Below are 13,509 nucleotides of genomic sequence, written 5' to 3'. Positions count from 1 at the left end.
TAAGTTCTTTGGCTACTCCATTTCCTATACTGTATTTACATCCCTATGCCCATTCTGTAACTACCAATTCATACTTCTTAATCCCCTCACCTCTTCATCCATTCTCCCAAAGCCTCCTTCCATCTGGCAACCATCAAAACACTCTCTGTGATTCTGTCCTTCTTATTTGCTTAGTTTGGTTTTTTTAGATTCAATTTTTGATAGGTATGTGTTTATTGCCATTTTATTGTTCATAGTTTTGATTTTCTTTTTCTTAAACAAGTCCCTTTAACATTTCTTGTAGTAATGGTTTGGTGATTGTGAACTCCTTTAGTTTTTCCTTGTCTGGTAAGCTCTTTATCTGCCCTTAAATTCTAAATGATATCTTTTCTGGGTAGAGCAATCTTGGCTGTAGGTCCCTGCTTTTCATGACTTTGACTATTTCTTCCCAATCCCTTCTAGCCTGCAAAGTTTCTTTTGAGACATCAGCTGCTAGTCTTATAGAAACTTTCCTGTATGTAACTAACCACTTTTCTCTTGATGCTTTTAAGATTCTCTCTCTAACCTTTGGCATTTTAATTATGATTTATCTTGGAGTGGGCCTCTTTACATCCATCTTGTTTGGGACTCTGTGCTTCCTGAACATGCATGTCAATTTCCTTTACCATATTAGGGAAATTTTCCTTTCATTATTTTTTCAAATAGATTTCTATTTTCTTGCTCTTTCTCTTCTCCTTCTGGCACCCCTATTATGTGAATGTTGGACTTCTTGAAGTTGTCTCAGAGGCTGCTTACACTATCCTTATTTTTTTGGATTCTTTTTTCTTCTTGTTGTTCTGATTGGTTGTTTTTTGCTTTCCCATGTTTCAAATCATTGATTTGATTCTTGGCTTCATCTACTCTACTGTTATTTCCCTGTAAATTGTTCTTTATTTCAATTAATGTATGCTTTGTTTCTGACTGGATCTTTTGTATACTGTTGAGGATCCCACTAAGTTCCTTGAGCATCCTTATAATGAGTGTTTTGAACTCTACATCTGATAGATTGCTTATCTTCATCTTGTTTAGCTCTTTTTCTGGAGTTTTGTTCTGTTCTTTCATTTGGGCCATGTTTCTTTGTCTCCTCATTTTGGTAGCCTTCCTGTGTTTGTTTCTATGTATTAAGAAGAGCTGCTCTGACTCTTTGTCTTTGTAGTGTGGCCTAATACAGTAGGTGTCCTATGGGGTCCAGTTGCTCAGCCTCCCCTATAGCCAAACTTGGTACTTGATGGATACTCTTCATGTGGGCTGAATACTCCCTCCCCTTGTAGTTGAGCTTTGATTGCTGTTGAAAGATCAATGGGAGGGATTTACCCAGGCCAGTCAGCTGCAAGGATTGGCTGTAACCACTGACCACCAACCACCACTTTCCATTGAGGATTAGCCATGGTGGGGCAGGGTGGTGGTGCTCCAACATGGTCTGTAGCTGTCCATTGGGTGTGCAGGCTTTGGTGTTTCACAGGTGGTGTGGGACAAGGTCTGCCCCATCTCATGTCTGCTTGGGGCCATCCTGAATGAGCTATAAAGCAATCTGAGATGGCTGGTACTTGTGCTGGGCTTGCAGGTTCTCTGTTGAAGCCAAACTGTGAATCTAGGCTGGCTACTGCTAGAGCCAGACCTGCGGCCACATAGCAAGAGGCATGGGGGCTAGGAGCTTACTAAGTCCTGCTGTTCATTGTTTGATAGGATTTAAGAAGTTATGGAGCATAAGCCAAAACCAGCCACTCATATGGAAAAGTCACATTTAACAGTTTGAGGGGCTTGTAATTTGGATGAGATGGGGTCTCAGGGGATCTCTAGGATGGGGTAAACAGTGTTAGCCAGATTGATGGAGTCTCAGATATAGCACATGCCTGCTGGCTCTGTGGGTCTATGGGGAAAAGGCTCAGAAAAGGGACAATGGCCTCTGCCCACCTTTCTGTCTGGTAAAAAGCTATTCCCCAACTCTTGCCTTGATGCCATGCAGTTCCTCCCTGTGTGCCACTGATGCCTTTCATGCTGCTACCCTGGTGCTAGAGCTTCAGAGGGAGTGAGTCTACGTAGTCCATGTGTGGCTTCTTTAAGAGGAACTGTGTGGGACCTCAGAAGATTCTTCACTGACTCAGTCTCCACTGATATTTGCAGTCAGAAGTTATGGGAATTTATCTACTGGGCACTGTGGATCTCAGACTCCTCACTCCTAAGATATCCCTCCTGAATTTTTATCCACCTCCTGTGGATGTGGGACCAACTCTTTCTGCATCTCAGCCCCTTCTACTAGTCTGGATGGATGTGGTTTCTTTAATCCATAGTTGTAGGACTTCCATTAAACTTGATTTCTGATGGTTCTGAGTGATGATTGTTCTATATTTTAGTTGTAATTTTTTTGATATATTTATTGATTATGCTATTACAGTTGTCCCATTTCCCCCCCTCACTCCACTCCATTCTGCCCACCCCCTCCCTCCCACATTCCCCCCCTATAGTTCATGTCCATGGGTCATACTTATAACTGCTTTGGCTTCTACATTTCCTACACTATTCTTACCCTCCCCCTGTCTATTTTCCACCTATCATCTATGCTACTTATTCTCTGTACCTTTCCCTCTTCTCTCCCCCTCCCAATCCCCTATTGATAACCCTCCATGTGATCTCCATTTCTGTGGTTCTGTTTCTGTTCTAGTTGTTTGCTTAGTTTACTTATGTTTTGGTTTTAGGTGTGGTTGTTAATAACTGTGAGTTTGCTGTCATTTTTACTGTTCATATTTTTTATCTTCTTTTTCTTAGATAAGTCCCGTTAACATTTCATATAATAAGGGCTTGGTGATGATGAACACCTTTAACTTGACCTTATCTGAGAAGCACTTTATCTGCCCTTTCATTCTAAATGAAAGCTTTGCTGGATACAGTAATCTTGGATGTAGGCCCTTGCCTTTCATGACTTGAAATACTTCTTGCCAGTCCTTTCTTGCCTGTAAGGTCTCTTTTGAGAAATCAGCTGACAGTCTTATGGGAACCCCTTTGTAGGTAACTGTGTCCTTTTCTCTTCCTGCTTCTAAGATTCTCTCCTTCTGTTTCATCTTGGCTAATGTAATTATGATGTGCCTTGGTGTGTTCCTCCTTGGGTCCAGCTTCTTTGGGACTCTCTGAGCTTCCTGGACTTCCTGGAAGTCTATTTCCTTTGCCAGACTGGGGAAGTTCTCCTTCATTATTTGTTCAAATAAGTTTTCAATTTGTTGTTCTTCCTCTTCTCCTTCTGGCACCCCTATAATTTGGATGTTGGAATGTTGAAAGATGTCCTGGAGGTTCCTAAGCCTCTCCTCATTTTTCCGAGTTCTTGTTTCTTCATTCTTTTCTGGTTGGATGTTTCTTTCTTCCTTCTGGTCCACACTGTTGATTTCAGTCCCAGTTTCCTTCGCCTCAGTATTGGTTCCCTGTACATTTTCCTTTGTTTCTCTTAGCATAGGCTTCATTTTTTCATCTAGTTTTCGAACAAATTCAACCAATTCTGTGAGTGTCTTAATAACCAGTGTTTTGAACTGTGCATCTGATAGGTTGGCTATCTCTTCCTCGCTTAGTTGTATTTTTTCTGGAGCTTTGAAGTGTTCTGTCATTTGGGCCATTTTTTTTTCCTTGGCATGTCTGTTACTTAAAGGGGTGGAACCTTAGGTGTTCCCCGGGATGGGGTAACGCTGAGCTCTGACCCTGTACATGGGGGAGGGGCTGAGAGGGAGCAATGGCGTTTGCTCCACTCTCCACCGGATTTCAATCACTCCCTCTGCTACCCACAATCAAATTGGGCTCCTCTGGTGCTGGCTCCAGAGTGGGTGGGCTTGTGCACACTCTAGTTGCCTGTGGGTCTCTCCAACGTCCTCTCCTGTGAGGCTGGGAGTCTCTCCTGCTGCTGCCCCAACCCCCATGGGCGTTTTCAATCAAAGGTTTGAGGCTTTATTTCCCTGCGCTGGAACCCTGGGTTACGGGGTCTGCTTCACTCCCCGATGTTCGTCCCGGTTTATCTGTGCGCCAATGTGGGGCCACGGGGTGCTACCTGCCGCTCTGCCTGCCCTGTTCTCTGCCACTCTGAGTCTGGCCCTCTCGGTTTATCTGTGCACGATTGTAGGGCCGCAGGGTCTGCTAGTGGTCAGACTGCCTGCCCCGTTTGTCCCGCACTCTCCCAGTCTCAGTCCCGCCACAGCCATGCAAGTCCTCTCTGCCCTGGTGCCCATCTCCGCCCCTCCTACTGGTCTGGATGTATGTTTCTTTTTTATCTTCTTGGTGTCGGGCTTCCTTGCTGTTCGATTTTCTGTCAGTTTTGGTTGTGCAAGGAGGCGCAGTGTGTCTACCTATGCTGCCATCTTGGTTCTCTCCTTAGTTGTAATTTTGATGTGGTTATATGAAGAGGCAAGTCATGTTTACCTATGCCAACATCTTGATAGGGGGGTTGTATAATTTCTATTGAGAATATTATTCATTATATTGTTCCACAATCTTCGTAGAGTCATATACCCATGGGTTTGAATTTTGTCTTGCAACTAGCTTGAAGTAGGTGAATTACTTAACCTCTATCAAGTTTGGCTTTTCAGTAATGTAATGAGAATAATACACAGGGTTGTTGTAAGAATTAAATGTCATACTGTTTGCAAAGTCCTTGCACTTAGAATAGGAGGCAATCAATGAACAGTAACTATTATTATCATTATTAATTTAATGATTGTTTTTATTTAATGCAGCATGCTTTGAGACCAACACTGACAAATAAATTGATGCTTTCCTTTTAACTGACAGTGTCAAGATTGCAAGCTAGTAGGTGTTCCAATAGGCATGACCTTAGCCTGTGAAAAACATAGAATGCACAATTATGTTTTCATGCTAACAAGGATTGAGAAGTAGAAATCTTTAATTTTTCCATTTTTTGTGATGACATCCACTAATCTCCACATAGCATTTTTTGGTGGAAAGGTCACATAATGACACTTCAGTCTGAGTTAAATGTGGACCTGTGGGCAAACCGAAGCCTGTCACTGCTGCCAAATAATTATAGCTGGGAGAGAAGTACAAATTTGAGTTTGTATGCACTTTTTATTTTTTGAATACAATTTAAGGAGGATGTAGGGCAATAAAAAAGAAAAAAATTATGTTGCGGATTTGAGATTCAAAACGGTATTGAAAGAGAGCAAGGGAGTAAAGGGGATTTTTTTATTTGACTAAAATATGAGTTTCAGCATCCATTTTTATTTAACCATAAAACAGTTTCTTTCCCTTTAAGGAGAATTCCCATGGAACACATAATTTTCCTTATTTCAGAGCCTAGAGAAAGTGTACTTTTCCTAAGTCCATCACATAGATATCTTTAACTTGTCTGCTGGCAAGCTGTCCATTTTTACTTAGTGGTAGCTTCCTTAATTAAAATTTTTTAATATCAGATTACCCTAATCTCTTTTAAAAGTACTTGGCTATTGTCTTCTATCTTGAGTAAAGGTTTTATTATACTTTTAAAAAAGATAATCTGTTTCAAATTTTCTGTCTCTGCCACTCTCTCTGGAAACAGGCAGAATCTAAGTGAATAAATGTAATGATGTAATCAAGAGTTAAAAGCTATATTAGACAGATGTAACAGAAGAATCAATTCTCTCTTTCCTTGTGTATGCACACATACAAGTTATTATATATAATCCCTAAATTACCAACTACATCATTAAATTTAAAGCTGTAACCAAACTTTACTATCTCTGCTTTTTGCTTTGCTGTGAAACACAAGGGACAGGCTAATTAATAATCCCTTTAAGAAAGGCAATGACACCTTGAGAAGTTAAAATGGAATCTGGGAACACACCAATAATGTGGCACCAAGTTCCAGAATAAAACCAACACATCAAGAACCAGGAGGTGGTGTGACTCATCTATCTGGCTCACTCCTCCTAGGCTCACCTCTTTGTTTTCTTTGTTCAAGTCACATCAGATCCTTTGCTATTTCCCAAACTCTTGGTTGGACACTCATTTGCACAGCTTCTTGTCCTTGCTTTTGCTATTTCCTTTCCTGAAATCCTTTTTCTATCTTTTGAACCTGGGAAAATATACTTCTCAGTGCATGATAGAGAGAACATTTTATTTTCTTGGAAGCAGAATGACACCTGTTTTTCCTTAGCCCTGGTTTATCTTGGGTAAACATTTTGTTTAGCATCCTGGGATAGAGGAGAGATTTTCCAAGGCCCTACTTGCATAACAAATATGATGTCCTGAAGTGCTTTCTTAGGAGGCTCCTTGCAAACCTGTGGACTCTCATGTTTGATTGTCTTTTCTGAGTTGGACATGCAGACTAAGGCCAGGAACTGATGATTTCAGATATTGACAAGATTGAAGAGGTATATGAGGGCAAGAGGCAGCTATAAGCTAAGGAAAAACTTTAGCAAGAAAAAGAAATATCTCAGGGATTTAAAAAATTGTGTTTGCTCTTTAGTGCATGATTTAACATTTTCTGAATCTTCCCAAGCAATCATCAGTAAAAAATGCTAATCACTAATCCATGTGGAGGTGGATCTGCTTTTGGGCCTGGGACAAAGAAAGCCCTTATCATAGGCTCAAGAAAGCGCTCAGGTTCATGAAGACAGGCTCACTACCTCTGGGTGGCATCCAGAGTCAAGGCCCATCTGTCAATGCTGTCCCCTCCAGGCAGCCTCCATAATAGTCCTAGATAGAGCTGATGATCCTCCTCTGAGCAGTACAAGCATTTTATTCGTCAGCAGGCAGAGCTCTAAGTCCATGGTCTGGGATTGTTAACTCATGTGCCTGGCTTACCCACTAGACTGTGAATTACTTGAAGGTAGGGTCCTGGGCTTTCTTGCTCCTATATTCCTAGTATTGACTAGAGATAAGCCTAGAGTAGGTACCCCATAAATGGTGAAAATGAGATGTCAAGCCCAGTTCCTTAAATGACATCTTCAGTTATACTTGCTTTTCACATTAACATAATCCTAATAAAGAACATTAAAGGAAACAGTACTAGGCAACTTTTAGGTTTTCCTGGTTGAGCCATCTAATGCAAGAATGCTATTGGTTAAGGCTTTCCATAGTTTGACATTTTGCTTAGGGGTCTAAATAAGAATATTCACCTTTCTCTGCAGCAGCTGGGAAGCTGTATTTTTCTTTGCTGCTGACCTTCTTAGCCCATTTGGGAACTTGGCATCTAGTTAGGCCTGAGGGTGTGCAGGCCAAAGAGTGGGGTTATAATCAGGTCAGCCTTTCTCTTGAAATAGTCATGAAAAAGAACAGCTAAGCAAAATAACTATGAGTAAGGTTTTAGGACACAGTAGGAATAAATTAAGGAGATAAATGAATCTTCAGCTATAAGTAGAGGACAAAGAAGAAGGGTAAAATTGGGTGTTTTTTCAGTAGAATGGCACTGCCACTTGGTAGAAGGATGGAAAGTTTAAGTGTGTGTGCATGTATGTGTGAGCGTGTGTGAGAGAGAGAGAGCGAGAGAGAGAGAGAAAGAGGTGGAGATTGAGATTGACTGACTTAGTGTTTCAGGTATTTTCCTCAGTAAAACATGTATAATGTTTCCCCTTCTAGGGTGAGCTTTCTGAGGATGTTAGAATTGGTTCATGTTCAAGCATACCAGATAGCTTCTTCCATGGCTGATTTGAGGGTCTCCTGATTCCATAATTTCTCCACCACTGTTCAGTGAATGAAATTAACACGAGAGGGTGAATACAGTACAGTGGTTAGAATCTTGGGCTTTGGAGCCAGACAGAGAGATTAGTTATATGATATCTTAATAAACACTTGCCTTCAAGTTAAAAAGTACAGTTCTTTTCAATTAACTTTGATCACCTTAGACATTTATGTCAAGTGAGAACTTTATGGAGTTTGACATAAGTACAAATATTATTAACAATAAATGTACCTCCCAGGTTCACATTTCAGTTCTGTGACTTTTTATAAGCTGCTTAGCTTCTGTGAGCCCCCATTTTCCTACCTGTAAAATGAGGAAAATGCCTTCGTAGGGTTATTGTAGAATGAACTGAGCTAAACTTTTTAGCTTAAGAAGTCCTCTTTAGCTTAAGAGTGGCAATGACAGTGGTAGTAAGGGTAGGTGGTGACAATTGTGCCAGAGACAGCTGTTGGCTACCCATTCTCTTTATTTTGTCTTCTTTCTTTAGGAACAGAAGAGTCCTGTTGTCACAATTCAGGATGGCAATGTGCCCAGTGTGAACTACATTTGTTGGGCTCCCTTGCAGCTAAGTGTCAGCATGTATATATTGATATTTCTGGCCATAATGGGAGCTGGAATCTATAGATAGAAAATTTAGAAAGGCCTCTTAAAAGAGGGACAGCCCATTTGTCCTTCCCTGCTTTCTCCTTCCTGTTGACTTGCATTCAGAGGTGATGGCAAGTGCTCCAGAAGCCTTTAGACCTGAAGGGGACTCTGAGAATAATCTGAAGGTGACACAGTAGGAATATAGGGATAGTCTGGGTTCTTACTAATCTATATTGGGACTATTTTTATTTTTAAGTTTTATCTATGGTCAAACTTAATTCTAATTGACAGTGATGATGAAAATATATTTTTTTAATTTTTAAGAGACCTGTACTAATTTGGGGATTTCTGGGGGATTTCCCAAACATTGCCTCTTGACTGGTTGATTTCTAACTAGTCCAAGATCAAATTGGCAGGAAAAAGATCCTGAGGAATGGGTGAATGCTAGAATAAAGAAAGAATGTGGCTTCTAAAGAGTGGCCCTGGACTATCACCAGGTCTGTACTTACCAGCTGTGTCATCTTAGACTAGAGAAATAACAGCTTTGAGTTCAGGTGTTTGTCTAAGGGCTGCGGCAGGAATGAAGTGAGGTCATTATTATATAACATGGATGGCTCAGAGTGATTACCCAATTAATGTTTGTTTTTTTCTTCCTACTGATTTACTAAAATAGGCTTGGAGAGGACCTGTCCCAGGGCCGTTAAAAAGCAGGTGGAAATATTTTCTCTTGTGTTGGTTTGCCTGGTTTGACAAGTGAAAATCTCTGTTTCTTTACCAAAATTGCTTACTCACTTCACACTCTGATCTCTTCTATTCCTGTTTGTGGCTGCTGACAGGCCTGGCCCTGATTGAGTTTGTCATGTTCTGGGGGAGGCAGGAAGAGGGAGGGTAGACACCATCCTTATACCTTCATTCTAGCACACCCTGGCATATCTCAAACCCATAGCTGAGAGGATGGCTTTTCTTTTCCCCTGGGACATTATGCTAAACACAATTACATGCAGCATTTGACAACAGAGCTGGTAATTTATGTGCTGCTGGGATGGAGAAGGAGGAGGGTAATCGAGATGAATATCAATGTACTCCGAAAAGGCACCACATTTTCCCATTCCTTTCAAGAATCAGGGCTGGTTGAAGGATGTTAATTGGTGACTTGGTGGATTGATTAAAAACCCATTTGCCTTTAAAATGATGTGTAAGGGAGTTGCATTGTCAACCCCTCCCCAGGATGGTTTGGTGTTGTGGGGGTGTGTTGGGATGGGAGGGAGAAGTCAGTATTAAATGATCAACTTGCAAAGGTTTCATGAAATCACCTGTGAGATCTTGAGAATGTACTACATCTCTGAATCTTAAATTTGTCGTCTGTACATGAAGGATAAAAACATTGTTTCATTGGGTTGTTTTTGAGGGTTAAAAGAGATAAGTTATATAGAGCACTTGGCACAGTTCATGGCCTGAAACAAATAGGGTGTCAAAAATTCATTTTCTTTTCCCCTTATACATTAAGGACCACACTTCATTCTTACCAGCATTTGTGAAACTTTCTCTTTGTAATCTTTTAACAGTGACAGAGAGAAATCCTTCCATTACATTAGAGAGGGGCTGTTCTCTGTGCAGCTTCACCACAAGCAAGCTTTGTTTTAAGGTACAGTTGTGACTGTGTGTAAAGGCAAACATCTTACAGTTTTTGTTTTTCATTAACAGTAATTGAAAAATGTGTTGCATTTACAGGGATAATGGTATGCCTTTATCCTTCTCTTTTTCCTTCCTGAGTGCGATATTCTGAGATGCAGGCTGCTCCCCACTGTACTGGAGTCGGGACTCTCCCTCACTGTGGTACCTTCATGTCAATCTGCAGAATACCCTAGATTGGTCAAACTCTCACATCCTTCTCTACTCTGAGAAGGTTGTGAAATAGGGGTCTCAAATATTCTTTTTTTTCCAGAAGAAAGAAACATATTGTCCATAGGAACCAACCGGGGAGCATGCACAGCTTCTGGGAAGTGTGTGCACCCACCGGGGACTCTGCGCATAGACTGGGGAGTGTCTGCACCTCATCTCTGAGGGAACTGAGACCACAGGCACAGGAGAGAGTGTGACTCAAGGAAGGCTCTGTGTGCACACCCATAGCCCTGAGGAGGCCTACCATAAAAAGAGTGGATAGAAGCCAGGAAAACCAGGATACCTCCTGGAAGAGGAAACCCACCAACAAAGGAAACACCAACAGATAACAGAAGAAGGTGAAGGAGGGAGTGGAAGTCACACTAACTCAACCAATGACCTATCTGAAAATACAAATAAAAAGTGAAGAAATTACTAAGAACAAACAGCTGAACAAGAGCAAGAGAAAAGCCTCAAAACCTTGTACACATGGAAGAACCAGCTCCAACACAACCTGCCCACACCTGCACAACAGAAGACAAGAGGTGGGGGGACAGACTGACCCTTGGATAACCCACCAAAGAAAGACCCCAAAAGAACCAAAAACCAAAGACATACACACAGCCAACATAAACCACAGCCCAAGATCAGTAAGATTGGGAGATCAAGGAGACTGTATCATTAAATCTCACAGGTATTCTACCACAGAGGTTTACACCATAAACCCAGGGGGACAGAACACAGCAACTTAAGAAGCAGAGGCGAACAGGAAGAGTCTCACAAAAAATAGGAAGAAAAAGAAACAATCCCCAAATGAAAGGAAAAGGGGAAGTCTTAGAAACAATGCTAAATGAAATAGAGGCAAGTCAACTATCAGATATTGAGTTCAAAGAATTGGTTATAAGGAAGCTTCATGAGATCACAAATTACCAAAAACTACAAGGAACCTACAATGAACTCACTGAAAACTACACCAACATGAAAAAGGAAATAGAAACTATGAACAAGGGCCAAGAGGAAATGAAGAATACAATTTCTGAACTGAAGAACACAGTAGAAGGAATCAAAAGCAGGCTCGATGAAGCAGAGGATCAGATCAGCGAACTGGAAGACAAGGTAGAAAAAAACACCCAGAATGAGCAAGAAAAGGAAAACTCTCATCAATGATGAGAGAAAAAGTCAAACAAATCCAGGAAACACAGAGAGTCCCAATGAAGAGGAACTCAAAGAGGCCTACTGCAAGATACATCATAATTAAAATGGCAAAATTCCAAGACAAAGAAAGAATCTTAAAGGCAGCAAGGGAGAAACAGGAAGTAACATACAAGAGAGCCCCAATAAGGTTAGCAACTGATTTCTCAATGGAAACGCTCCAAGCCAGAAGAGAATGGCAAAAAATATTCCAAGTAATGAGAACCAGAGGCCTGCAACCAAGACTACTTTACCCAGCATGGCTCTCAATCAAGACAGAAGGCCAAATAAAGAGTTTCCCAGACAAAAGAAGTCTAAAAGAATACAGATCCACCAAATCAGCTCTGCAAGAGATGCTAAAGGGGCTGCTGTAAGCAAAGGAAGGAAAAGAGAGAGAGAGAGAGAACACAGGTAAAAAAAATTGACAATGAATAATTACCTATCAATAATAACCTTAAGTGTGAATGGATTAAATGAGCCAATCAAAAGACATAGAATAGCTGAGTGGATAAGAAAGCATAACCCACACATATGCTGCCTACAAGAGACCCGCCTCAGGACAGAAGACCTACACAGACTGAAAGTGAAGGGCTGGAAACAAATTTTCCAAGCAAATGGACAGGAAAAAAAGCAGGGGTAGCAATACTCATATCAGACAAAATAGCCTTCAAAAAAAGAGCCATAAAAAGAGACCCAGAAGATCACTTCATAATACTCAAAGGAAGAATCCACCAAGAAGACATCAACATTGTAAATATATATGCACCCAAGATAGGAGCACCCAAATACATAAAGAAAGTCTTGGGGGACTTCAAGAAAGATATTGACAGCAACACAATTATAGTAGGGGACTTTAACACCCCACTGTCAAAAATGGACAGATCTTCCCAACAAAATATCAACAAAGATATTGTGGCATTGAACAATGCCTTAAATCAAATGGACTTAACTGATATATATAGAGCTTTTCATCCCAAAGAAGCAAAATACACATTCTTTTCAAATGCACATGGAACATTTTCAAAGATAGACCACATGATAGGACACAAAACAAGCCTCAACAAGTTCAAGAAAATTGAGATCACATCAGACATTTTCTCTGACCACAAGGGAATGAAACTAGAAACAAATCTCAAGGAAAAAAAAAAACAAAATACTCAAAAACATGGAGATTGAATAGCATGCTATTAAACAATGAATGGGGGAAAATGAGATTAAGGGAAGAAATCAAAAAGTTTCTGGAAACAAAAGTAGATGAACTCACAACAATCCAAAACATATGGGACACAGCAAAGGCAGCCCTGAGAGGGAAGTTCATAGCGATACAGGCCTACCTGAAAAGAATAGAAGCATCTCAAATGAACAAGCTAACCCTACACCTACAAGAACTTGAGGAATGACAACAAAGACAACCCAGAGTGAGTACAAGAAAAGAAATAACCAAGTACAGAGCAGAATTCAATGACATAGAGACTAAAAGTACAATTGTAAGGATCAACAAATCCAGGAGCTGCTTCTTTGAAAAGATAAACAAAATCAAAAAGCTCTTAAGCAGGCTTATCAAGAGAAAAAGAGAGAGGACCCAAATAAACACAATCAGAAATGAAAGAGGAGAGACTACAACTGATACCACCAAAATACAAAGGATTATAAGAAATTAATATAAAGAACTACATGCCAAGAAATGTGAAAACCTAGATGAAATGGACAAATTTCTAGAAAAATATAACCTTCCAAAACTCAATGAAGAAGAAGCAAAAAGCCTGAACAGACCAATAACACCTGATGAAGTTGAAACAGTAATCAAAAAGCTTCTGACACACAAAAGCGCTGGACCAGATATTTTCATAGGAGAATTCTACAGAGCATTTAAGGGAGAGCTAACCACCATCCTCCACAGATTATTTCAAAAAATTCAAGAAGATTGAAGAGTCCCAAACTCCTTTTATGAAGCCAACATCAACCTAATCCCCAAACCAGCTAAAGACATAACAAAGAAAGAAAATTTCAGTTCAAAATCGCTGATGAACATAGATGCTAAAATCCTCATCAAAATAGTGGCAAACCGCATCCAGCAATTCATTAAAAAGATCATACACCATGATCAAGTGGGATTCATCCCAGAGATGCAAGGGTGGTACAATATTTGGAAATCAATAAACATAATACATCACATAAACAAA

The sequence above is a fragment of the Desmodus rotundus genome, chromosome 4 (genome assembly GCF_022682495.2).
Source record: "Desmodus rotundus isolate HL8 chromosome 4, HLdesRot8A.1, whole genome shotgun sequence".
NCBI classification, from domain to species: Eukaryota; Metazoa; Chordata; class Mammalia; order Chiroptera; family Phyllostomidae; genus Desmodus; species Desmodus rotundus.
The sequence above is the reverse complement of the archived record's forward strand: the minus strand, read 5'-3'. Positions refer to the sequence as shown.